The following is a 26,619-nucleotide window of genomic DNA, read 5'->3' as shown; positions in this document are numbered from 1 at the left end:
CATGTCACTTGAATATATATATATATATATATATATATATATATATATATATATATAAAGAGAGAGGTGAAAGATACCAAAGGGACATTTGAACTCATACGTCGAAAATAAACTGACAACACCATGGCCGAAAAGACAAAAGACCAACAGACAACCAACCATACACCAATGACTTCACAGTAAACTAAAAACTGAGCAACACGAGTCCCATCACAAACTCGGGCGGGGGGGGGGGGGGGGATCTCAGATGTTTCAGAAGGGTAAGTAGATCCTGCTCTTCATGTTGCACCCGTCTTGTCGCTTATGTAAGGTCAAACCCGGTCATAAGGGAAGGGAACATATATATATTCCATAACGGTCAACCAACTCATATCGTTGAAATATTAGCCTAGTCAATTTAGCTCTAAAATCACTCAACCTGCAACTAATTGCAACACAAGGTTTTATTTGTGCAAAATTAGAATATTGACTTATACGAACAATATATTAAAGATCTACATTGATATGATTTGAAGAAAAAGGTTATTTTGGGGTGAAATATGTGTTTTTTACGGAAAAAATACTGAAAACTGGAAAAGAAGAAAAATTGTTATTTATGGTTAGATTTTTAGACTGATAGCTTGTTGAAGACAGGACACTGTATCTTATTAGTGTATTATGTAGTCTTCTAGTTATTAGTATTCATGTTACAGTAATTTTGGGGTGAAATGTGTGATGTTAGAGAAAAAACGCTGAAAACTGGAAATGAAGAAAATCTCAGTTGTTAATCGATGATTATGGTTAAATTCTTTGAAATGTGATCTTTATAGAAAATAGAACATACTTTTTTATATTTATATTGTGAGAGAGAAAAACGCTGAAAACTGGAAATGAAACCCTAACCCTAACCATCAGTTATTTACGTTTAAACTTTTGATGTGGGATCTTTACAGAAAATACAACATACCAACTTATGGCTATATTATGAAGTCCTGTGAAACATGGAAATAAAATAACTCGGTTATTCATGGTTAAAACTTGAAAAATATGATCTTTATAGAAGATAGACCATATCATCTTATGTTTATGTATATGAATTTCTCTGGCTATCAATATCAATAGTGGTGTAATCTATTCTTTGTGTGAAATAGTTTAATGAACAAATTACAAAAAAAAAAAAATTTAAATCTTGGTTATTTCTAGTTTTATTTCTAGCCACAAAACCAGGTTCAACCCACCATTTTTTCTTAAAATACCCTGTACCAATTCAGGAAAATGGCCATTGTTATATTATGGTTCTTTTCTGTGTGTGTTGCATTTTAGTGTTGTGTTTCTGTTGTGTCGTTGTTCTCCTCTTATATTTGATGTGTTTCCCTCAGTTTTAGTTTGTAGCCCGGATTTGTTTTTTTCTCAATCGATTGATGAATTTCAAATAGCGGTATACTACTGTTGCCTTTATTTATCGGTTTAAAAGGAAAATAGAGAATGGAAACGGGGAATGTGTCAGGAGAAAACAACTCTACCAAAGAGCAGAAAACATTCCAAGGTCACCAATGGGTCTTCAACGAGGCGAGAAAAACTGGCATCCGGAGGCCGACTTCAGCTGGCCCCTAAATAATAATGTATATTATAGTTCAGCGAAAGGGACGCCACACTTAACTCCAAGACACAAAAATAAACCAAAATTATAAAAAAAAACAAGATTAACAAAATGGTTACAGGTTCCTGACTTGAGACAGGCGCAAAAATGCGGTGGGGTTAAACATGTGAGATCTCAACCCTCCCTATACCTCTAGACAATGTGGAATAAACAAACCAACAGCAATACGCACATTAAAACTCTATTTAAAAGAAGTAAGTTTTGTTGAAGTTTGGACATTTTATCTTATGTTTCTGCTATGTATTTATAATAATTATACAAGTAGGTATAATATACAAAAATAGTTGATTGTGGTTCAAAAATAACTTTAAATCAGTTTAATTACTGACTTTGATTTTGTAATATTAATTGCTGAGAGAGTAACTTCTCTAGTGTCCTTGCTTCACCATTGACTGTAGTCCTTTTCTTTTTTCTTTTTTCATAAGCTACTTTTACAACATTTTAATTGCATAAAGTCACAATTAAACACAGATGACGTGATCGTAGTTTTCTCTATATCGGTAGCTAACTTTATTGAGCAAGCTCTGTCAATATCCACGTTTAATTTCAGATGAATTTGGGAATATATTCTAGTACACTGAATTGACATGAAATGTAGATATTATATTGTATTAAAGCAATTTCAAGGCCAGCTTTGTCAATACGATTATAAGTTTATCTCAAGATCTTGATTTTAAAAAGTAATTGTACCAAAATGGTCCAATTTTGGATTTTGGATATGAGATAAACAGGGAAAATACTTTCTTACGAAATTCAAAGACAAAAATATGCATTCAGTGGTCAGTTGATAAAATACGTCCATACCTTTTTGACTCTGGTTGATAGTCGCCACAATGGAAAGCATACCACACCTTCTTATTTTTATAGTGTGGTGTTTTTTTTGACGAGAAAACAGTAGGCAGTTCTGATGGCTGCCTTGCAGTGGGTGAGGTGGAGTCGAAGAGAGGTACAAGGAATTTTCTAGATATTTAATGGCAAAGTAATCATACACTTAGTAGTCTCAGTCTGAATATATCACTGTTAAATTAATGGACTGGGTTCCTTCCTGGAGAAAGCGCTAATAGCAAAAAGTGAAATCACAACAATACCGAACGAATGGATAACAACTGTCATATTCCTGACTTGGTACAGGCATTTTCTTATGTAGAAAATGGCTGATTAAACCTGGTTTTAAAGCTAGCTAAACCTCTCACTTTCATGACAGTCGCATCAAATTCTATTAAATTGACAACGATGTGTGAACAAAACAAACAGACAAAATAGGTAAACATGTCAAAAATAGCAACTGCGACTTATGTGTGTACCCTGTAAAACTGTATTTGGTGGTCTAAAAAATCAACCAAACGAGAATGACATAGAACTATTAACGTGAGTTCTCCGTTCAATGAAAATATCATGGCCAAACATATATATAAAGTAAAGCATTACAAAGTTCATTTCTGAGATATCTCACTGACTATAATTTTAAAAAAGGGTAATCAGCTTAAGCCTATCCAAGAACTATAAAAGATCATGCATCATGCAACATCTGAAAATAAAATAAAATTTGTAGTTTCTGTGGGCGATTTTGGGCCTGAGATATCTTTTAGATATATAGTCATATCTAATCTAAAATTATGTCTTTTGGTGTTTTTTAGTCGTTTGAGTTGCTGTCTCATTGACCTTAAATACCTCACATCTCCCTTTATTCCTAAACATACTCTGTTATAGAAAAAGTACTTGAAAATTCAATGTTAAAGACGCTGTTTCCAGCTTCCTGAATGCTGACCTGTATTCAACTCATTTGAACGAAACTCAAAAAATATATCAATTAAAATACATTTCATGCCAAACTGATATAAATAATTAGCTTTTAAGGTCCAGTAAACTCTATCAATGATCTCTTTGTTAGTGTGCTTGTCTCAAATGTGGGAAGTCATGTGTTTGATCGCTTGACAGTCAAACCAGTAATTGTAAAATCCCTCCGCAAGAGATAACGGTAATGTGGATGTTAACAACTATAGGTCATCGTACGGCCTTCAACGATTAGCAACATTAATTACATATATTAATCTATAAAGGGTTCAGACATTTCAAAATATAAAACAAATCGAACGAGAAACCCAATGGCGTGATTTATGTAAAAACAATAACGGAAAAACAAATGTGACAGGCAGCAAACAATAACCACCAAGTAAGTACAGGCCACTGACTTGTGATAGACATATTCATAGTATGACAGGGTTAAACATGTTGGCGAGCACTTAACCCTCCCATAATCAGGGACAGTGTTAACATAGCACAACATTAAAACTAATTGTAAACTCAGTTGGAATGGGCTCGACTCAAAAGATCGGCATGGAGGATGAAAACAACTTACAAAAAGACGACAAGTACTCATAGCTAGTTCAAAGCTGATTAAAGCTAATGAATAAATCATGTTGACCCCGACTAGAATATAAATCAGTACACATCCGACTAGCACCTAGAGTGAAAAGTGAGATTCAGTGTTACATCTAAAAAAGCTTACAAAGCTAAAGGTTTGTTTGGATGGTCTGTCAGTACTGAGATCGTTGTTAATACATCCCTTGGATGGTGTAAACTTCCCAAACAAACGTGTAGGTGTAATGGTGTATGGCATATGGTGCAATGGTAGAAGGTGTATGGTGCTATGGTGTATGGTGTGAGGGGAATGGTGTAATGGTGTAACGTGTGATCGGGAATGGTGTGAATGAATGTTGTACGACATTTAAAACTATTCAAAATATTGATGAGAACTGATTTTAATTTTATACATTAATTTACAATATTGTGATCAAAATTCGTTTTTTAAAATAAATAAATAATTTTGTAGTCGCACGCTTTCTTTTAAATTAAATTGCATTTTGTGTAATGTGTAGGGTGTATGGTGCAAAGGTGTAACGTGTATGGTGTAATGGCACAGGGTGTATGGTGTAATGATGTATGGTGAATGGTGTAATAGTGTATGGTGTTAGTGGGAAGTTTACATCATCCACGAACTGTAACGTGGGTAGCAATTTGCTACGTACCAGGAGCCTGAAATTTTCACCTTTGAAAAATATTCAACAAAAAAATCATTTAACACTCACCATTCATCTTCTTTTATGAAATTAATTGCTGGATTCTAAATCTTTTGAACAATGTTTGTTTCATAAGGGAAATGAAAAAAGAAATGCTGGTTTTCTTTATAAGGTTGGGATAAATAAATACCTTAAAGACATTGAATTTCAAAAAATTAAGTCTTGCAAAAAATGTTTGTTATAAAGAACAAAACATGTTTTCTGAGGAAAAAAACACATTTCCTCACCCAACAAATAATTGACTGTCGGTGCCTTCAACCCAGTGGCAGAATTCTCACAGATACCGAGTAAGATTGTGACAAAGATGGTTAAATTATTAAGTACTGTTGAACATTTGTAGATTATACACTAAGACTGTTATTGGAGAACTAGAATATTAGACTGTAAAAAAGCTGAACAAAATCGGTCTATATCTTTATTAAAATATACAAATTTTGAGAGAGGAAAGTGATTCATTTGTAATACCTTTCTTTTAAATTGTGAAAATTATGTGTTGTATCTTTATTATACGACTGTTTTTAAAGAAAAACAGAATATTTTTTGTATGATTAATTTTTTTTTCAACTTTGCCAAATAGGGGGAAACAACTCATATAACGTTACTTTTACGACCGAAAAGTTTGATTAATTAAACCACTTTCCGCAACATATATTTATGTATATTTTTAGTATGTTGTTTGTAGATAGTAACAGACTTGTTTTTCAGAGATAAACTTTGTGTTGCAATTAGTTGCAGGTTGTTCACCATATTGACCAGACTATATAGTATAGTATCGCTCTCACTTTCAACAGTACTAATTTGTTTGTCTTTTTCTTTTTTAAGCCACGGCGTTGTCAGTTTATATTCGACTTATGAGTTTGAATGTCCCTTTGGTATCCTTCGCCTCTCTTTTGAAAACTTGCTGTCATTTAAATATGCAATACTTATAGACAAACATATCGTACAAATCCATGGTCTATATGAAAAAAAAGAGATGTGGCATGTATGATTGCCAATGAAACAACTACCCGTGTATAGATACGCAGCGCAAAATTATTTGCCGTTAACCGTCCAGTGAAATATAAATTTGAAATATGAATATGATATGGATGTGAAACATATAACACATAAAACATAAAGAACATAAAATGTTGAATAAATGAAGCAAAGTATAATGAATAATGAAACTTAAGATATTAGAATAGCCGTATAATCTCAGTTTTACCGTTTATGTCTTATTCTCTACCGTGAAAGTTTGGTTGGGGCACGATTCGTTATGTCGGGTGATGCATGCATAGTCATGTAAGTCCGTTTAGAGTTCATACTAGTTCTTCAGTTGTTCTGCTTTGATGTGCTTCTGTAAAATAGATTTAAAACATTTTTACATCGGTAATTTTTTTATCATTATTATTATTTAGATAAGTTAGGTTACTGTAATTCACTGAAATACAAGTGCAAAGAATAAGACATCATCAAATCAGACCCTGTATACCCCCATTTCCCATGTGAAATTGAAAAATCGTCTAAAAGAAATAATCCACAATGCTTTTCAATATAAAAATGGTAGCATACGCTATAAATTTATTACTTGGGATACCATACGGCATATTTTGTTAATAGTGAACAAAAAGGTAAAACATGCTACATAAACGGAACAAGTGATCAGTATGCTGGAGTTTCTTATTGACAATTTATTTGTCGAATTTGGAGGTAGACTTTTTCGGCATTCCTATTGGAAAAAGATATGCGCCTCACGTTGCCGACCTCTTCTTATTTTTATGAGTCGAAGTTCATTCATTTACTTGTCAAAAACAAGAAGATCAAAGAAGCCACATCATTTAATTTCACATGCAGATATATTGATGATGTTCTTTCCATTAACAATCCAAACTTTTCTGATTGGGTTCCATTGATATATCCTCCAGAACTAGAAATTAAAGAAACAATAGACACGGCTTCCTCTGTCTCATTTTTAGACTTATACCTTATTTGACATGAGCGGTCATCTCAGTTCCAGAATCTATGACAAACAAGACGATTTTAAATTTGAAATCATCAATTCCCCCACCTTAGCTATATACCAACTTCACCTGCATATGGGATACATATTTCCCAACTCATTCGGTATGCAAGAGCCTGCAGCTGCTACTCAGGCTTGGTAAAACGTCACCAGTGTCTGAGCAGAAAGTTGATGAACCGGAGTTATGTCTCATTCTTTTTCTAAAAAGGTTCATCGGAAGATACCAAGACCTTGTTGATAAATATTCCGTATCAACTTCACAAATAATACATGATGATCTTGAAGTATAGATTCTAGGTACTGACGTTGTTTATCATCTTAATAACGTAATATAGTGATCTTTTATTTGTCTTTGTTAATTATTAACCTTTACTGTTTAGTTCATTTTTAGTTATCCTTTTGGCGTGGCTCGGTAGTTATACATCCCGCCATTGCGTTATTGTGCTATGGTAATGTTTTTGTATTCTTGTCTTTCATTTTTGCTTATCATGTTTTGTCTATATGCCATTTTATTTTTCTTGTTGACATATTTGTTTGTTTTTATAGTGATTAAGATTATAACACAATGTTAACTGCTGTATCCCTATTTTTGACACTTTTACCTATTATGTCTGTTTGTTTTGCTCACATCATTGCCAATCCAATGGAATTCTATGTCACTGTCATACAAGTGAGAGGTTTAACTAGCTATAAAACAAGGTTTAATCCACCATTTTCTACACAAGGAAATGTCTGTACCAAATCAGGAATATGACAGTTGTTTTCCATTTGTTTGATGTGTGTGAGCTTTTGATTTTGCCATTTGATAAAGGACTTTTTGGTTTGAATTTTCCTCGGAGTTCGGTATTTTTGTTAATTTACTTTTTGCATACATTGGATCGCTTTTAATCCAATTTTTTTCAAAATAACTATTTTATTTATGGATGCCAGCACGAATCTGATGACAGACGGATTAGTTCAAATTGTTATTACCACAATATCATCCTCATATTCTCGAATGTGAGCTAACAAAATGGACGTATCACCGTTTTTTATTTATACGAGCAACACGATGGGTGCCCTATGTGGAGCAAGCAAGACCTGCGTACCCCTTCTGGAGCACCTGAGATCACCCTGAATTTGTTTTAAAAGGGTTTTATTTTGTTTTTACTTTAATGTTAATTGTTATAGAAATAAGGAGATAAGGAATGCACCAAAGTTCAAATAAAGTGGATGTAAGCAGTAATGCTATTTTTTTCAATGCTTGTATTGTTTAAACCGGGAACAGTCTTGTCTATCACTTGTCCTGAAAAACAGTTTCAGTTTTAAAGTTTCACATTCGGTCACGTTTCAGGTAATAATAACCGATGACTTATGAATTTGGTGATTGCTTAGGGTAAGATTAGAGTTAATTACCATCTCTTGATTTTAACACGAAGGGTGTCACATGTGTCACATGATCGTTTGACACTTTTGGAGCATCTTTGATACCCTCAGTATTGGGAGGGGGATGGTTGGAGGCAATGACATTTACTTCTGGCTGTTCAGCAATACTATGATTAAGATCACAATTTTGTTTATATATGGCATACTAGAAATATCTAACAATCAGTTGTACTTAATTTCCACGGTCTTCAATCAAAGTACTTTATCAATCTTTTCATATTTGTTTCTGATTCACATGTCAGTTGAAAATTTGATAACATTTCAGAACTCTTGTTACATAGCTTACATGTTGGATTAACTTTATTCTTATTGAATGCAACTCGATTAGATTGGAAGATAAGTGATCCTGTTGCAATTTTGATATTTGTAGAAATCCTTATAGTCTCTATTGTTTTATGTCTTTGTGGTAATCAATGGGTGTATTTTCCCGATGGTATAATGACAGTTCATATATTGAAGAGTTGTATACATCTTTGAATCATCAAAAAATCTTGTTTATCCAGTAATGCTACACTTTGTTGATTATAAAAGATTTCTATTTTGTTTTTGTTAGCTGATTGTCCAAAAAGTTTTCTATATTTTCTATTTTATATTATAAACAGAGTTTTTTAATATCAATAAACCAACTGTTGATATAATTTAGTTTCGGCTGCCTTACTGCTATATCTGTATTCTCTCTTCATTTTTTAAGGGTTAGGGTTAGGGTCAGGGTTTCAGTTTTTTCTAATCTAATAATGATCCCAAATAATGTATTTCATCTTCAATAAGGATTATGCCCCTGAGACTATATATATGGTTAGGTCTGCTGTATTAGTAGATACTAGTAATAATAACTCTTTTAATAATTTATTATGATACAAATGAACAGTTATAAGTGATTTGCCCTTTGGAATTTCTAGTCCATACGTTAGAATCGGTGGTACAAAAGTTTTAACTAGTGACAGTATTGTTTCATAGTTCAATCCTTTGGTTCAAGGTAGACCTAATCCTATTAATCTATATAAAGTGCGTCTTGCTTTTTTGATGTTATTTTGAACTGCTGATATGATATTCCATGGCTTGCTTTTCCTTTCATGATTTCTTTGATAGAGGGTTGCTGATCACTGGAAGCTATTTAACCAAGAGTTCCAATTGGTGAGTTTGAAACCATCCCTTCGAAAATTTTACGGACGCAATCACAAGTTGGTTGACTGTTTTAAAATATCTGTTCACAGATGACGATCTTTTTTATATTTTCATGAGCATGTCCTCAAAACGTAACAAATAAGTTGTCAATCAAAAAATTAAGCATCTTGATAATGTTTGTTTCAGAGAATTTTTTAAGATGAATCAGAGTGGATTTTATTTTTACAAAGTACGATTTGTCCCTCTCTAAACCCTACGACAAGATACTTGTATCAATTATATGGTCATTTTTATAAATTTCCTGTTTACAAAATTATTAAGTTTTCGAATTACTAAGGATTTTCTTATCCCAGGCATAGATTACCTTAACCGTATTTGGCATAAATTTTTGGAATTTTGGGTCCTCAATGCTCTTCAACTTTGTACTTCTTTGGCTTTATAACTATTTGGTTCTGAGCGTCACTGATGAGTCTTATGCAGACGAAACGCTCGTCTGGCGTATTAAATTATAAGCCTGGTACCTTTGATAACTATTTACACCACTGGGTCGATGCCACTGCTGGTGGAAGTTTCGTCCCCGAGAGTATCACCAGCCCAGTAGTTAGCACTTCGGTGTTGACATGAATATCAATTATATGCTCATTTTTATAAATTTCCTGTTTACAAAATTATGAATTTTTCGAATTACTAAGGATTTTCTTATCCCAGGCATAGCTTACCTTAGCCGTATTTGGCATACATTTTTGGAATTTTGGGTCCTCAATGCTCTTCAACTTTGTACTTCTTTGGCTTTATAACTATTTTGATCTGAGCGTCACTGATGAGTCTTATTTAGACGAAACGCGCGTCTGGCGTATTAAATTATAAGCCTGGTTCCTTTGATAACTATTGTATCTATTTTCTGTTTTTTATGAAACAAAGCAGGACCAACTCTTTTAATTTGTCTCTTAGTTTGAAATAGGGATTACCGATGTAAAGTGTAGAAACGCCAGTAATTTTAATACTATTGCAAGATGATAGTCTTAAATTATATGTAGTCTTACAGATCTTTGAAATTTTTTAGTATCAATATCTGATGCACGATGCTCTAGAATAGGCAGTTTTACACTAACTTTGAAGCTCGGCTTTGATTGCTGATAAAATTGATTTGAATAATTTAGAAGGTTGTTTCGTGATTCTCTTGAAAGAACCAGCAATATAACGTCATTTGCAAAGACGCGTATGCAATTTAGGTATCCAATACAGTGAAGGAAGATCCAGTTCTTCATCTTTCTTTGAAATTCCAAAGGAACATAGACTAGATCTATGATTATCCAGGATTTCCTTCTTGGTAAGTGTCGTTGGTGTATATGTTAAGTTTTCAAGTGAATTGTTAATACATAATTCATTTATCAAGAGGTTTATGTAAAAGAGAGGCGAAAGAGACCAAAGGAACATTCAAACTCATAAGTCAAAAATAAACTGACAACGCCATGTCTAAAAAGAAATAGACGAACAGACAAACAACAGTACAAAAAACACAACATAGAAAACTAAAGACTGAGCAACACGAACCCAACAAAAAACTGGGAGTGATCTCAGGTGCTCCGGAAGGATAAGCAGATCCTGCTCCACATGTGGCACCCGTCGTGTTGCTCATGTTAGTACAAACCCGGTAATAAGTATAATTCGGTAGGTCACATACGGGGAAAAGGGGACAGGATTGTAGTAATGTAGTTATGTAATGTGGTTTACACACAGAAATGATGTTGTTAGGGGCTTTATCTGCGGGTACAACAGTATTTTTTTATCGAGATAGGACAAGTGAGCATCATTTGGGTCTTTTAAGATTGATTAAGCATGTGTATTCGTAGACCCGTTAAGTTTTTTTTTAATTCTAATTTGTATCAAAGACTTCATACCCTTAATCCATTCGAAAAGAGTATATACGTCTTCTTTGCGTTTAACCGATTGCCTGGCATAATCCTCGACTGAAGCCTTCAGTATTTGCAATTGATGGATTTAGGCTCACGATATTTTGGGCATAAAGAAATAAATTATAATAATATGTTCTCTAACATATATTTGTAATTTTCAAATATCTACATCTGATTCAAACTGCCCAATGATTAGGCAGTTTCACAATAACTCTAGATCTGAAACCTGGCATTGATTGCTTATAACATTGATATTAAAAGTATAAAAAGAGGTTTAAGAAGCTTAGAAGAAGCATGAATACAACTTTGCTTGTAGGGACACTTATGAAATATAGGTATCACAGATCAAAGTTATTCGTTCATTGTGTGTTAATTTACGTTTTTTGATTGAGTTAAGCCAATTGATATTTTATAGTGTATCTTTCTATGTTTTGATGTTATACTATTGTTTCAGAAAAAAGGAGAAGGTTTGGTACCATTAAAACGTTTAATCCCGCTGCAAATGTTTGCACCTGTCCTAAGTCAGGAATCTGATGTACAGTAGTTGTCGTCTGCTTATGTAGTTCATACGTGTTTCTCGTTTCTCGTATTTATATAGATTAGACCGTTGGTTTTCCCGTTTGAATGGTTTTACACTAGTAATTTTTTGGGCCCTTTATAGCGTGCTGTTCGGTGTGAGCCAATGCTCCGTGTTGAAGGCCGTACCTTGACCTATAATGGTTTACTTTTATAAATTGTTACTTAGATGGAGAGTTGTCTCATTGGCAATCAGACCACATCTTCCTATATCTATCTAATAGAATAAAGTACGATCCAGTTCTTCATTGTTGGTTGCAATTTTAAAAGAACATGGAACAGACCTATGATTATTCATGATGTCCGCTTTTATAAATGTCTTGGGGTACATGTTGAGTTTCCAAGTGGATTGTCATTACCTAATTCCTTGACCAATCTGTAGATGTAATGTTATTTCCACACAAACACAAGGTAATTTTGGGGCTTTATCTGTGGAGAGAATAAAACACTTGTCATTAGGGTAGGGCAGGTTCTTATCAACTTTTGGTTCTTTTACGGTCAGTGTATCATGTGTATTTATAGACCCATTCATAAAATTGAGAATGGAAATGGGGAATATGTCAAAGAGACAACATCCCGACCAAAGAGCAGACAACAGCCGAAGGCCACCAATGGGTCTTCAACGCAGCAAGAAAATCCCGCACCCGGAGGTGGTCCTCAGCTGGCCCCTAAATAAAATTGTGTACTAGTTCAGTGATAATGGACGTCACACTAAACTCCAAAACATATAAATGAACTAAAATTAAAAAACATACAAGACTAACAAAGGCCAGAGGCTCCTGACTTGGGACAGGCGCAAAAGTGCGGCAGGGTTAAACATGTTTTGTGAGATCTCAACCCTCCTCCTATAACTCTAACCAATGTAGAATAAAGAAACACATAGCAATACGCACAGTAAAACTCAGTTTAAAAGAAGTCCGAGTCCGATGTCAGAATAGGTAACAAAAGAAACTAAGCAAAATGACAATGATACATAAACGAACAAAGGACTACTAGCAGTTACTGACATGCAAGCTCCAAACCTCAATTAAACTGATTGAAAGATTATGTCTTCATGAAAATCAAGAACAATCCCTCCCGTTAGGGGTTTAGTATCATACCATCATACAATATATGAGAAGAACATAATCCGTATCATGCCAACAACTGGTTTTAGCTTAAATGTGTTTATTTCCGATGCAAAGACCCTATGAGTGAATCAATATAAATACCAAAATATGCAATCCTTAATGACTTGACAACAGTATCGTAACTATATCCTTTCCGAATAAGTCTGTTTAAAGGTTTGGTTAGCTTTTGAGATGAATGCCGACATTTTTGTGCTTTGTAACGAATATTACCATAAAATATTGGATGTGAAATGTGAAATTGGATGCAAAATATCAGTTTGTTTGATTCTAATTTCTATCAACAACCTCGCTGCCATAAGAAAGAGGCGAAGAATACCGAAGGGACATTTAAACTCATATGTCGAAACTGGCAACTCTATGGCTAAAAAAAAAAGACAAACAACAGTATACAAAACAACATAGTAAACATAACCCATTCCGAAAGAGTACCTAAGTCTAATTTTTGGCGTTTAGTCCATTGCGTGGTTTAAGACTCGAATGATTCCATCAGTATTTTAAAGTTTTGTTTCTAATTGATAGATTTAAGCTCACAATATGTCGAGTCTCTGGTTAACGCATTTCGTAGTGAAGTGTTATTGACAATTGACAATGGCTTGGTCACCAGTAATAGCATGACTAGTCTGTTGATGGTATCTATAACTGTGTTAACAAAGGAAAACGTTACAGCGCATATTTTCTCCGTTTCATATTTTCCAAATCAAAATGATAGCTGTAAGTTTGTATTGGTTTGATTGAAGATTTCTTACAGTGATTTCTAAACACAATTTGTTTAGAAAATTGAGTTTTGCAAGTGGTAGTGTATAAAGCTTCGTGCGGATATAATGAATATCTAACAGCTTCTGTATCAATGACGGATCATTAATCGAGAGATCATGGAAATTATGTGATATATAATAACGATGACTATATTGCGACAACGCACGTTTGGCGTACATAAATATAAGCAGGAATCTTTGATGAGTTATTTTTTCCAAATTACGAATTCAGTATTCTTCCTATTGCATACAAAGAGGTACTGCATGATAAGTATTGTGAGTCCTGTAGTATAATTTTTCGGTGATGAGAACTTGCATTAAAAAGACTGAATGATCAGAATGATAAAAATGTTGACAAACGATGTCATTTGCATTGTTGTTTCTGTCGGATCTATAGACCACACACGTTTATTTAGAGTTCTTTTTATTTCACCAACCCAAGCACAATCCAGGTCCACAAAGGTTACACACTAGTTCATAGACGAGATTTGTAAATTTATATTTCAGATCATCTCAGTTCCTAGTATAGTCAGACATGTATCAAAATTGCTAGTAAAAGGATCATTTGTTATTAAAATTTCACAGGTTATGCAGTTTTTGAATTTACAAGTGGAAATGAGAAAACATTTATATACCTCTGCGCTATCGTATTGCATTACAAATTGCAGTGCAGACTTTATTCTCATATATTATAAGATGTATACGGTATTACAATCACTACCGCCTATAAGTAGGCCGATACGATGTATCAGTGAGTCGCTAAATCTGTAATTTTACCGATTATGTCCTATTACTAATTTGAACATTTTAACTATGTGTGAGATCGTTTGGTGGGCGATATATGATAACATGAAGACGCTTATCCTGTCGACTAACAGGTTTAGAATATTTTAAGTTCATGTGATTGTCTCATTTTTTTGGTCTGTCACCTTTGCAATCTTGAAAGTTTAACCGGAAGATGTTCTTTATTGGTAATTATTAAATAACCTTTGTATTATTTATGCTTAACGATGTGTGAATATACTGATGATAGATACCAGACTAAAAATTGAATACGCCAGAAGCGTGTTTCGTGTACAAAAGACTAATCAGTAAGGCACGAACCATAAAAGTTAAAAAAGCAAACTGCAATTCGAAGATGAAGATCCTTAATATTTCAATTATAATTCATGCCATTACAGAAGTGCTGACTGCTGGGCTGGTGATACCTTCTAAGAAGAAACCTCCACAATCAGTAGCATCGACCTAGTAGTTGAAAATAAAATCATCATTGAAAACAGCATTGAAATTGTATACGCCAACGTTTATTTTTTGAGTTTATTCATTTGATTGTTTTGATTTACATAACAATTTCAAACAGGTTTTATTGCTGTTGTTGTGGATGACGCTCTTTAAAGTTATATCTTGCAGTAGGGAATATTGCAACGAGAAATGCTGACTCTGGGTTCAACTGCTCTTTTCGATACACATCAATTTTTTCACTGTTTTACTTTACTCTTTTACTATTTGTGCGTCACTTTGCGTACAAAGTCGACGTTTAATCGACGAAATTTTAAATGTCTTCTTAGAAAATAATTTGTTTAGCACTACTGTAAGAACTATGATCTACAGTCGATAAAATCTACTCTCAGGTGTTTACATTTTTTGCTGATGTTTCATATTTCGGATGGTAGTTTTGCTTTCATGTCTCTCGAGATAATGTATTTGTTGGTAAATGGATATTTAGTTACACGAGTATTTCTTTATTAGGTGTGATTACTTTCAGATCGGATTTGTGACTTAAGTCCTTTAACTGTCATACAAGTGGGAGGTTTATGTAGCTATCAAACCGGGTTTAATCCCCTTTTTTCCTCGGAAAATGTCTGAACGAAGAAAGGAATATGACAGTTGTTTTCCAGTTAGTTGATTGTCGAGCGTTCGATATTTTTGTCAGGTATTATGGACTTCTAACCTTTTTGAATTTACTTAAGAGTTCAGTATTTTTGTTAATACATTTTTTGTTAGTTGTTTTAAGTATTCTGTACCAATCTGATGAGTGTAGACCTTTAAACTAATTGTGTCATATTGGTTTTATGATGCACATTTACATCAAGGTCCATTGTAAAGAGAGTATTTGTAGTCCGCAAACATTTTAACCCCGCCTTATTCTACATTTGCCTGTTACAAGCAAGGAGACTGTAATTCTGAAGTTGTTGCTGTATATCATATTTGTTTTTCAATCATCGATTTCTACATAAATGAGGCTTAGTTTTCACTTTTAAATTATTTAACATTTTGTCATGTCGGATACCTTTATTCCTAGCCATGCGTTCTGGATTTCGAAAATTAGACTCGTCTTCTTATTATCATACCATAGGATAAATGCACAGCTTCGTTAGTTTGTATATACAGTTTGATATGCTGTGTGTCCGTTTGTCTTTTTTCTTTTTTAGTCATGGCATTGTCAGTTTATTTTCGACTTAAGATGTCCGTTCGGTATCCTTTGCCTCTCTTTTAATACTGTTCATTGCATTTTCAAAATTTCATATTCAAGATTTCCACAAGTAACAATTTATTCTTTTATCGATTAGGAGGAGCGAAATACCAAAACAACCAAGATATTTGGAGAGGGTCCACCATGTCATTTGCACAAACAATATGTTAATGATTGATTATAAAGAGAGCGTAAGACATCGTAACAAATGAATGTTGCATCCAGAGCTATAGGCGTCCCCAATATCCTTTATCTCCATATTTCAAATCTTGATTTTAATTTGTGAACGCCTGATTTTTGGCATAATTTGAAGTAATTTATGTCAGTTTTCTGACAAATTAACAGTTAAGCAGAGCAAAAGTTTAATGGGCAGAAGAAGGTGAAATTTGATTTCAAACTTTATACTTCGGAAGGATAGGAAGAACAGTGCGCCAAAAGCTTTGTCAATTTATTGAAAATAAGACAAGTTCCGACGATAAGGAGATGCTTGAAAGTAATATAAGTATGGAAGAATTAGAAAAAGTATGTAAAGTTCTTAACACCAAAAAATCACCAAGTGAGGATGGCATTATATCTGAATTTTACATTTCGTATTGGGATATCATAAAAAAACGATTTTTTACACTCCTTCATGAAAGATTTAGCAAAAAGTAAATCTCAACATAAAGGGGTTGTTACGTTATTACATAAGGGTGTGAAAGAGAAAATATTAAAACTGGAGACCTCTTACCTTACTTAACACCGATTATAAAAGCATACCAAAACTTCTCTCAATGAGATTGAAAAAAATCATACCAAAAATAATACATCCAGATCAAATAGAATTTGTTAAAGGAAGAAACATTAGTGCTGCTTACAGATTGATTCAAGAAATAATAGACCTATAGACAACGAAGACGGAGATGGATTAATAATATTTCTTGAACAACAAAATGCCTTTGATAGGGTTGAATGGGAAGGAAATTGAAATTGACTACTTGGCAAGGGGAGTAAAAGTATTGAAACTAGATTGTGCATGTTTGCTGATGACACACAACTTTTTAATAAAAATGAGACATCAGTAGAAAATCTATCAATGTCCTAAAATTTTATGGAAAAGCTTCGGGATCTAAAATAAAATTACAACAAAACAAAAGGTTTAATTATAGGATCTCTTAAAAGGAAAAAGCTAAAATTGAACAAAATAAAATGGATTACAGGTAATGTAAAAACCCTCGGAGTAAATCATGGTTATGATAATGATAATGATTTTATATGGCAAAGCATAATAGAAAAGATAAAAAAAAAAATTGTGTCCACGTGTGGAAAACCAGGAAACTTTTATTTAGTGGTAAAACTTTTATAGTAAAAAAAATAATATTGCCTATATGCTCTTATGAAATTGAGATGCGGGGAATTCTTGAAAATTATTCAAAAGAAATAAACAATATTCTTTAGATCTTTATATGGGATTGGAACGTTAACCAAATAGAAAGACAATTTTGTTGTCTTGAGATAACAAAGGGTGGAATGGGAATGTTTAGAATCGATTTATTCATCAAAAGTAAACAAATACCGCTCGTGTATGTAACAACGTATTTGATTTTAACGAAAGAAATCTCTGTATTACTGAAAAATTATTTCACCAGTGTTTTCGATATCACAAACTTGTCAAAACATTTACTAAATTTTATCATCGATACAAAGACACCATTTGTAAATATAATCAACGTGCAGACATCTTATACGTTCAGGCATTTCACATCCCATCTTTTATGGCAATATTCTATATAAGAGAGGCGAAAGATACAAAAGGGAAATTCAAACGCATAAGTCGAAAAAAAAACTGACAACGCCATGGCTAAAAAAGAAAAGGATCAGGCAAACCATAGTACACAAAACACAACATAGAAAACTAAAGACTGAGCAACACGATCATCTGTGAAACGGATATTCCATAATGGTCAACCAACTCGTGATCGCTACCGTAAAATCTACTAAGGGATGACTTCAACTTTACCCCTTGGAACTCATGGTTAAATAGCTTCCTTGTGAGCAGCAACTCTCTATCAAGGGAATCATGATTTATTTTCAAATATTCGGCTTTGAGCGTTCCTGATGAAGGTAAATCCAGATAAGCGCCTCGGACGCATGACATTTATAACGTGTTGTTTTCATTTATTTTACAGCACTGAGTCGATACCTCTGCTGGTGGACTATCAGTTCCCGGGGGGTATCATCAGCTCAGTAGTCAGTACTACGGAACTGACATGATTTATAACAAACTATTTAGAATTGCCCGTTTATTAATTTTGAAATTAAACAGAAACTAAGGTTTCAACTGGCTCAGGCAAAGTTGGCCTTAAATGGATTTGGCTATTTTTTTAGGTCCTTTTTGGTTTATAGCTCTACAACGTTTTCGGTCTTTATACATCCTTGGCTTTGAGCGTTCCTGATGAAGTTAAATCAAGAAAAGCGCGTCGGACGCATGCAATTTATAACGTGGTGTTTTCATTTTTTTTATGATAGGAAATACAAGCCCTGGATTATCGTACAAAGCACAACAATGTCGTCATTCACCTCAAAGGCTAACCAAACCTCTAAACAGACTTACTCAGAAGGGATATAGTTACGATACTGTTGTCGGGTCATTAAAGATGGCATTTTTTGGAATATTATTGATTTAATCATAGGATCTTAACATTGGAAATAAACACAACTATTCTAAAACCAGTTGTTGGCATGATACGGGTTATGTTCTTCTCGTTTTATGTTGTTGTCTGTTTATTTTGTTTCTGGTTAAAATTCTGTATTTTCGGTACATTTCACATATGTCTTATTTGTCAGTATAGTCGAGTTACTCGTGGTTCGTCTACAGGGTTTTTGTTTTATGTTGTTTGTTTTCATGTGTGTTTATTGTTTGGTCTTACATGATCTTACCTTATATAACAGTTATTTAATTTTTAATTTTTATATGTATGTAAAAGTGAAGATAAAAAATCAGCTTCTTAATTTATATGATCTTAAGTTTGAAGCAACTATATGCACAGGATTTTTTTGTTTATACACAGTTTTGATTTAGAAGAAAACCGTCATGGTTAGAAAATACTAATAATAACATCATTACAAACACAATTCCATTTTAATATTCTTGTCAAGGGTAGAAAATACATATAATAACACCATTACAAACCCAATCACAATGTAATATTCTAGTACGTGTCTATAAATGAAACAAATCTATTTTATTTTTAGAAATTTACCTGTGATGATATAAACGTCACAAAAAATACGTCACTTTTTGTGACGTTGATCCATTCATGTGACGCGCAGTTTATATTTCGTTTGTGGTGTCATGGTGTGATGTCGAAAATTCATGGGAGGTGTCCGTGGTTATTCTGCGGTTTACATGTTGTAATGTAATGTTGTAATATTATTTATTTATGTATTTCTCTGTGCTGAGTGTTCTTGCTTTTGTTTGTACTGTATTCCTGTCATGTAGTGTCATTTTAGCGGTATTTTTAACATTGCCATATAAGCGGAAGGTTTGGCTAGCCATAAAACCAGGTTCAAACCACCATGTTTTCTTAAAATGTCCTGTACTAAGTCAGGAATATGGCAGTTGTTATCAGGCAGTCCGTTTCTATGTATGTTGGCGTTTGCTGTTGTTGAAGCTCAGTATTTCTGTTGTTCCGTTGTTTTCCTCTTATAGATGATGTGTTTCCATCGGTTTTAGTTTGTTACCCGGATTTGTTTTTGCTTAATCGAATTATGACTATTGAACAGGGGTATCCTACTGTTGCCTTTATTTTTGATGGTATGATACTAAACCCCTAAGGGAGGGATTGTGCTTGGTTTTCATACGATGAAGACATAATCTTTCAATCAGTTTAATTGAGGTCTGGAGCTGGCATGTCAGTAACTGCTAATAGTCCTTTGTTAATTTATGTTGATCATTGTCATTTTGCTTAGTTTCTTCTGTTACCTATTCTAACATCGGACTCGAACTTTTTTTAAACTGAGTTGACTGAGCGTATTGCTGTGTGTTTGTTTATTCTGCATTATAGGGGAGAGTTGAGATCTCACAAAACATATCTAACCCCGCCACTTTTTTGCACCTGTTCCAAGTCAGGAACCTCAGGCCTATTTAAGTCTTGTATGTTTTTTGTTTTAATTTTGGTTCATGTATATGTTTCGGAGTTTAGTGTGGCGATCATTTTCTCTGAACCAGTATACATTTTTGTTTATGGGCTTGCTTAAGCCCGCCTCCGGGTGAGGGATTTTCTCGCTGAGTTGAAGACCCATTGATGGCCTTGAACTGTGGTCTGCCCTTTGGTCGAGTTGTTGTCTCTTTGACACATTCCCCGTTTCCATTCTCAATTTTAAATAAAGCTTCTTTATTGCATTCATCACGAACTGTTAGAAAGCTGGAATGTGATTGGCAAGAATTGGCTTCGACAATTTGATAACAAGTATAAAGATCAATATTTTTATATAAGTGCTCAATCTTTACCGGACTAAATCTTAAAATGTCCCCCTTATTTTATCAGAAAATGATGTATACATGGTCTTATTTTATAAATACTGGCGATAATCCAAAAGCAAAGACACATGTTTTTACTCTTTCTTTCTTAAAAGTAACAGCAATTCAACAACACAAATAACCAAAAACACAGTCAACAATTAACTGTCTACAAAACAAATGTCAAACTAAAAATGGTTTCGATAGTATGACAGTTGTAAAATGTTTTTCCATGACTTGTTTTACAAATAATAATAAAAAAAACATTATCATTAAAGATATGACATACGACATATTCTGGTTGTTTTTGTATATTATGTGTTCACACTCGACTGTGTTTGCAGTGTACAAAGTGTACTGCCGTGATTTGTAATTAAAATTGCTTTATGTCATTCATATGATCCGTCGTATGACACAAAGAGTGTAAAGTACTGTTTCGCAAAGTTCATTTCTTGATCATACGAATAATTATTTAAACCAATCATCGGCTAAGAAAGGCATAAAACATATAATGATTATTAATAGACATACGTATTAAAACAGGGAAAGGTGATAAAAGCAATGATAATCTGAAGTTAGCTAAAGCTGTTGTTTTGATATTGTCATGATGTAACACTTTATAATTACAAATCAAAGCCACGGTGATGCCTATTTTTCATATTAACATGATGAAGGAAGCAAAATATATCTCTGTATCTATTTTTTTTTAAACTGATACAATAAATAATTTTAAATCAGAATCTAATATAACTTGTCGTTGTTTGTCAATTCTGGACATTCCATAAGAAAACGAATTTCATGTTCAATTGAATTTACAAAATATACACATTCTTATATATTTGTCAATCTTTTTCCAACGACCCTGCTCAAAAGCTAATTTATGAACTCTTATCAATTGTATAAGGTGTTTACTAGTATCAAACTCCTTATGACATTTAGATAAGCCTCCCATTTGACAATTTCTTTCAATTTTGAATAAGTTTATAATTTTTTCTTTTCACTATAGCATCTGCTCTTTGTGCTGAGATTGATAACAAACCGTAAACATATTTTACTCGTGGCTTGATTATTTCATGTCGCATACCCTGTTGCTGATTTTGCGATGTATATCTATACCCTACATGTCTTTTCACATCATTATTCAAATAGATATGGAAAGTAATTCATAAACGAATATATATAAAACATATCTCATGATACGATCACCACAAGTTATAAAATCGCTTTAGTTTCAGACAATTGTGGAAATATTTTTTTTTGTATTCAATAGTTTCGTGGAAAAGAGTTATTTTTTTTCTAAATTGTTTAATAATCTCGAAACAATTCGACCTTTAAGATAAATGATAAAATGCCGACCTTTTTTTAAAATTTACAAGATACGAGAATTGCGTGTCCGTGGATTGGAGATTAGGAAGTTGAATTTGAAATGATATCCTTAGACTTAGACGATGTTTAATACACGCAATTTTCGTTACCGTTATTTATTTCTTAAACTGTCGCGTGAGTTAATAATAAATTTGAAATGCATGCAGCTTGGGCAAATAAAAAAACACAAAAAACAAAAAATAAAACACAAAAAGAAGATTTTATTATGCATGTTTCGTCAGGGACTATGGGAGTTCTTAACGACTGTGACTGGCTATACAGCCCTCGCACGATCTCGAATCCTTGGTTCGTTTATTTAATGTACTTTTTGTCAATCTTTTTTCGTGGTTTTTTTATTTGTACTTATATATGAATTGCCCCGGGAACACAGTTATTTGCTAGAGCATTTCTTTTAGACAATAACTGCAAATATAAAAAAGCGCACATGCGCTCTCACCTTAATATTTTGCAGTGTGTTGCATTGGCGGATTCAATGAAGCGTAGAGGGCGTAAGCCCCCGTTTGATTGAAAACTATATATAATTTTAGCATAAAATTGTTAAAAAACAATTTTGATTCGTTTGCTCGTCTTTATATTTTGACTTTTGTGGAATTGAACCCCTTCAAAAATCCGGGATCTGCCCCTGTGTTGTACTGCTTTTGGGGCAAATTATATCAAAATTATAGAACAATTTATCAGCTCTAACTCAATTTAGACAATTTTATGTTAAAGGGGTCTGGAATTTTGTTTAACAGCTTCAAACATACTAATGTTTGACCTTTTTCAACTTGACCAAATCACTTCTTTACTTTAAAATTTACTCCAATTAGTTTACAGTGTAATTTCATCCCCTTACTAGCTATTTTAGACTAAAACGTGATTAAATAAATTAGGAATGTTTATGAAAAAAAATGTGCCAGTAATTCACTGTCCACTCTAGGACGATATCTGTGTTCCCGGGCCTGATATGCCACTTCTTTTATTTCATTCGAATGCTTTTGCTTTCTTTAAATATCTTATTTTTGTGAGCTTTTTCAAATCGTAAAAATCTGCCTGAAGGTCTTTTGTTCAACCCCTGGTCTGGTTGAATCAGACTTTAAAATTTATGTTTGCTGCTTCTACTTTAAGAAAGCGGCATTAAGGTGTTGTCTCGGGTATTTGTCTATGTAAGGTGACCTATATCCCTGTATACTGTTACGTTATGAATCTCAGCGCACTCGGCCAAGATCCATTTGTCTGTCCGTTTGTGTTTGTCAGTCATTATGACAAGAAAAATATAGATGACATTTTGCACAGTTAGCATGCTCATTAAAAGAAAATTGTTGTTAAAAGTTCGAAATACTTTTTCTTAAAATCAAACTCTAAAATTAGGGACATGGTGCTTATAAAAATTTGAACATGCAGTTGTTGTGCATGAAACGTGTAAATAATGTATATTCCTTTTTTGCTAGAATTGAAAAAAAAAAAAAAATTTGGAAAAAAAAAATGTTTACTTAGAAACATTTTTCTGTGGTAGGATTGAAACAAAAAAGTTGTTAAGAATCCATTCTCGCTGTCAAAATGTTTATTTTTTTTTGTGAAATTGGAAATTTTTTTAAAAATTTTTTGTTATAAATAAAGGCAACAGTAGTATACAGCTGTTCAAAAGTCATTAATCGATTAAGAGAAAGCAAATTCGGGTTACAAACTAAAACTGAGGGAAACATATCAAATATAAGAGGAAAACAACTGAACAACAGAAACACTGGACTGCAACAAAAACAAACGCCAACATATATAGAAACGGACTATTTGATAACAACTGCCGTATTCATGACTTAGTACAGGACAATTGATCAACACCACAAAAAGTGATGTATTTTTGTTACGTATATATTAATCTTGAATTTAATACAATTAAATGGAACGACATCCAAAAATTCACAATTATGTTCACAATACTAGTCCAAATAATTATCATGATTATGACAGTCTTGAAAGGCTATTTTGAATTAATGCTGTGACGACGTCATAATTATTTGGACTAACACAATACTTTATCCATGGAAAATGGAAATTAAATCGACTATACTGACAAATAAGACATATGTGAAATGTACCGAAAATACAGAATTCAAACCACAAACGATAAGACATAACACAATATCCAACCGTACTTAACCGTATATAATCATGATAATTAGTCAAAAATTAAGATAAATGTTGCTGGACTTGGATAACAACAACCTCACTCATTTATCATTGATAAAATAAATAACCATATTTTTTCAAATAATGATATTTTTATTTTATTGTATTAAAGAACCAGGACATGGATCTAAACATAGAAAGGCGCAAAAGAATCACACTTTAAATAAAACTGTTTAGTATCTTGTTTAAATGCGTTAAATTTAATAAATAAGAAAGTAAATCATGAATTTTCTTCTAACGATTCGGGAATAGTTGTAAATCAGATTTATTTGTTCAATTTTAATTTACAAAGACAACGAAAAGAACGCACGGGTATTCAAAGGATGTTGTCAGATGTCACTTGACTAATACAATATGAAAGGTATTTTATCTATTTGGATGTTGCTTTATAAGAATGAAAACATCAGATGAATATTTGTATGAAAATAACATTAAAAGGATATAAATACAGATACCTTGAAGTTCATGAAGTCGCGATTACTCATTATTCTCCCAAATACCGCATATGCATATTATGTTTCCTCGTGGGAAAATTTATTTATAATTTGCTAAATAGTAAGACGTATATTCCTTACCGTTTAATCCACAAAAAATAGGGTTGGTGTGTACTCTTAAACTAAGTTAGGCGGTATGTTCTCGTTTCTTCGATTTCACAAATGAACCACTGATGTCAGGAATTCGGCATATGACATTTATTTGATATTCTCTGTTTGTACATAATTCGAAGCACTATCGAACTATGTCAGCCTATTGGACTTTTATCTTTAGAATTTCCTTTGCATTAAATATCTATGTCTTGTATACATAACCTTTAATATAAATTAGATGAAATAGGGAAAACTTGAAGTGTATATATGTACATGTAAAAAAAAAACCAGCAAAAGATGATAATGATGATGAAATGGAATTAAAACGTCCAATGGCATATATTACATGTATGTCGGAACAGCAAATTGACAATAGGTATGGATAGAACCCTACTCTTTACAAGATGGTCACGCTTAGTAGGAATTTCACGTGCTATGTAATCGGGTTCAAATTGTCATGTTGTGATGACGAATTTCTTAAATTTGTGATTTTACTATGTTCATAGATTTGACAAAGCAAAGCAAGTTAGATATAGATCTGAATAAAAATCAGATATGTTCTGGAGGGTTCTCTCTTATTTTCAATATATATATATGTATATATATATATATAAGTCTAAATTGAAAACAACGTTCAAACCTATGATTGCGTTGGATAAAAACCGTAATTTTTCTATATATATATTTTAATTATGAATATGGTTTGAACGTTATTTTCAATTTAGACTTATTTAAATTATGAATATATATAGTTCCGAAACTTTTTATCTGTATAAACCAACGATCGACAAGTGCGTACATTTTTTTGAAATAACTATTCATCTTTTTCAAAACGTCCATACGTATTGACAACGAGTATATACTTACATTTTTGTCAAATTTTACCCTAGGAAAACATCTAAATAGCTTGTTTATTTCATCAAATCTTAAACTGGAGTTTTTTTTAGATTTTCATAAATATCATTCTTTACACCAGAAATGTCGACCATGAACAAGTGGTAGTAAAATTGTATACATGTTTGAGTTAAGTAATGACTAGTCTTTCACTGTTGAACTAGATACAAAATGATGTACACATGATGCATATTACACCTTATAGTTTTTAAATTGAAAGTTCCAAGTTACCGGTCATGTACACTGATATACGCTCAGCAGTGATGCGATGCATGAACCTGCATTATGTAATTGTGTAATAAGAGTGAAAATCGCTTAATTACCAGGACCCGTCACCTCACAATACCTATGACAATAATTCCTTTAGCCATACTGATTATCAAATTAGGAAATGACCGAATTATCTGAATGTATAACGTAAAAGAGTTATGAACAAAGATTTTTGCAACAATTTTATACGGAACACCGCTAGTTAATTATGATCTTAAACTTTGAGAGAACCAATAAAAGTAATCGCTCTAAACTAATTCCCCTTAAATTAAACTGTTTCATAAACTTAGCGAAAAAAAAAGCTTAAAAACGACAGACCATAGTTATTTAAGAAAAAATAGATATCCAATCGGCCGACATTTCCGGCTCTTAAATCTTTTTTTTTAAACATTGTTTCATATCAAGTTAACTTAAAAGTTTACCGATAGGTAGCACAACCTAGTCAAGTGATTTTGACGCTAAATAACGACTGCGTTAGTAGCTGCTTGTTTTTGGTACTTTGTGGTTTATAGATATCACGTGGTCTTTTTAATCGGGAAGACGTCACGATGACTACATATATAGAATTTATATTTTCAATTTAAAATCGATGTTGATCTCTTATCTATGAGAATAAACGTTAATATTTCTGAATTTGTGCTTTTTTATACATAATAATATAAAATCAATTTTTCATTTCTTTGCGAAGTATTCC

The 26,619-nt window shown here is 32.9% G+C and overlaps 1 protein-coding gene and 1 long non-coding RNA gene across 8 annotated transcripts in view; one reads left to right on the top strand and one right to left on the bottom strand.

Annotated features, from left to right (window-relative positions):
* Nucleotides 1-686: 686 nt before the first annotated feature.
* LOC127719308 (uncharacterized) overlaps nucleotides 687-26,619 on the bottom strand; it is a 188,608-nt gene continuing 162,675 nt past the window's right edge. For 2 of the 7 annotated variants that reach the window (XR_007990202.1, XR_007990201.1), the window contains one exon: nucleotides 13,278-14,890. The gene's annotated coding sequence lies outside the window, so the exon portion shown is untranslated. Of the gene's footprint in view, nucleotides 6,056-13,277; nucleotides 14,891-24,749; nucleotides 24,984-26,619 lie in introns of those variants that run through there. The other 5 variants (XR_007990205.1, XR_007990206.1, XR_007990208.1 and 2 more) reach the window with 5 other exon arrangements.
* LOC127719315 (uncharacterized) overlaps nucleotides 13,655-26,619 on the top strand; it is a 49,042-nt gene continuing 36,077 nt past the window's right edge. Inside the window, exon 1 of the long non-coding RNA XR_007990214.1 lies at nucleotides 13,655-13,686. This is a non-coding gene — a long non-coding RNA (uncharacterized LOC127719315). The remainder of the gene's footprint in view (nucleotides 13,687-26,619) is intronic.

Source organism: Mytilus californianus, unplaced genomic scaffold (genome assembly GCF_021869535.1).
Source record: "Mytilus californianus isolate M0D057914Y unplaced genomic scaffold, xbMytCali1.0.p SCAF_11, whole genome shotgun sequence".
NCBI lineage: Eukaryota > Metazoa > Mollusca > Bivalvia > Mytilida > Mytilidae > Mytilus > Mytilus californianus.
This window is presented reverse-complemented; position numbering and strand designations above follow the sequence as displayed.